Here is a 2,105-nt window from a genome sequence, read left to right as displayed (position 1 = left end):
CAAGACACAATTATGTATTATGTGCAAAAGCCCCTAACTTGCCCAAAAGCCTTAGTTTATCTCTCAAGTCTAAATTGTCAAAGGACAAGTCAGTGCCATCAGAATGACATTATTTACCACAGCGCCTATAGCCACGTTATCAATATACTGTAACAGTGTGCTGTAGTGTGATGACATTATATTCTGATATAAATTATGGCTACGGTCTTGATGATAATGATTGAAAATGCACACGGCTGCACTTCTGTATGGCCTATCCAATTCTGCTAAAATAGCAGATCTACAAGCTCACATGAGCTTGTAGATCTGCTATTTTCGCTATTTTTGTCCAAGTGCCCCTCTTAATGGTATTTCATCCCCTGCCCTCTCTAACACACTCTGCACGTCCCTGAGTCGGAAATTGACTTGGACGTAATTCACATTATGTATGCTTTTACTGTTTGTACCGTCTCTGTGTTTGTTGTCAGACCATGTCAATAGAAAAGGAAAAATACGACACTGTTGTACAGTCTTTGCATTATAAGCGCAAAGGAAAAAAAATAAAAAATTAGAAATGTAAATATAGAAAACCAGCCCTCAGGCAGAACATGCACATGCATATTTTTGGAGAACGGCTTCACACACGTTTTCTTCTTTTCATTAGTGAAAGTCACGTTTAACTTGAGAGCAAATGAATCGATTCGGAATCCAGACACATTTACAAAAAAAATAAAGTCTAATAGAATTGTATAGAGAACAAGCTTGACAGATTATGAGTGACAGGCTGGTTCCACCACTTTGGATGTAATGACTTCAAACTGCAATGCGATGTGAGATACCAGCCAGGGTTCCATTGTTGGAAAACAGAAAGGAAAGTCATTATTTTAGACAGGTCTTTTTGTAGTAAATCTTTAAGTTCACACCATCAACAGCCAATAAGGGACCACCATTCTTACCCCGACATACATACATACATACATGCATACATACATGCATGCATACATACATACATACATACATACATACATACATACATACATACATACATACATACATACTGTCGCACTTTGACCCAAGACAAGAGAGAGAGATTTGCCCGTAGGCTGTATTTTATTCAGAAGTGATTTTACAAGGAAAGGCGGATAGGAGGTGAGGATTCGTCTATGCGAAACTACAACTGAAAGTCTCTATTTCTCTTCTTCTCCAGGGGCCGGGCGGTCCGGGCGGTGAACATAGAGATTTAGTATAACAAAGGTTTTTCTTCCTGTTAGGACTCTCGGGCCGGAGGCCGAGTCAATTCCGGCAGGGTCGCAAAAGACGGATGTATATAGTCACTGATTATTCCAGGGCAGAACGGGGGGGGGGGGGGGGTGGGGGGGTTCCTATCCGCGGTGGCGCTTGCCAGTCATCACCGTCTTTTCCTGTATTAACCTTAGTTACTCGGTCTCTCCCGAGACCGTGTCGAGCCAGTCGAATGCCTCCGGGGGGGGCGAGAGAAGCCTGATTATACAGCGTCACAATATTTGGCATTATTTAGAGATGGAATTGTCTGTGAGATCTCTTACCGCCAGACGCCTATATGCGTGGCTGCGTGCACAGTTGCACACACAGAGAGGACAAGCGGTGAATGGAGGGAGGCGGCCGCTTTTATACCCGGCCTGCAGGTGTGAAGGAGTTGGCTTGATTCAGGATCGAGACCGGTACGTAGCGGTCCGCTATGATTCGTCCCAGCGGCTGTCGCGGCGCCCCGCCTCCCTCTACCTGCCTCTCTCCGGTGTGGAGGCGCTTACCTGGCTGGCGGGCCCGTATAGAGACCCCACAATACATACATACATACATACATACATACATACATACATACATACATACATACATACATACATACATACATACAGACAGACATACATACATACATACTTATAAGGTATGCCATCTGGTGGCTAATAAACCAAACACACATTCTCAGAAGTTGAAGCAGTTTTAGAGGACCCACTTTTAGGCCAGTGCAACAGAGCATGCTTTTGCCTTTTTTTTAAACCTTACCCATTTTAACCAAATACATACATACCCAGCCGAACACCAAAACATACATTAGTTATCAAGAATGGTGGTCCCTTATCAAGAAT

The sequence above is a fragment of the Electrona antarctica genome (assembly GCF_951216825.1).
Source record: "Electrona antarctica genome assembly, chromosome: 15".
In the NCBI taxonomy this organism is placed as follows: domain Eukaryota; kingdom Metazoa; phylum Chordata; class Actinopteri; order Myctophiformes; family Myctophidae; genus Electrona; species Electrona antarctica.
The sequence above is the reverse complement of the archived record's forward strand: the minus strand, read 5'-3'. Positions refer to the sequence as shown.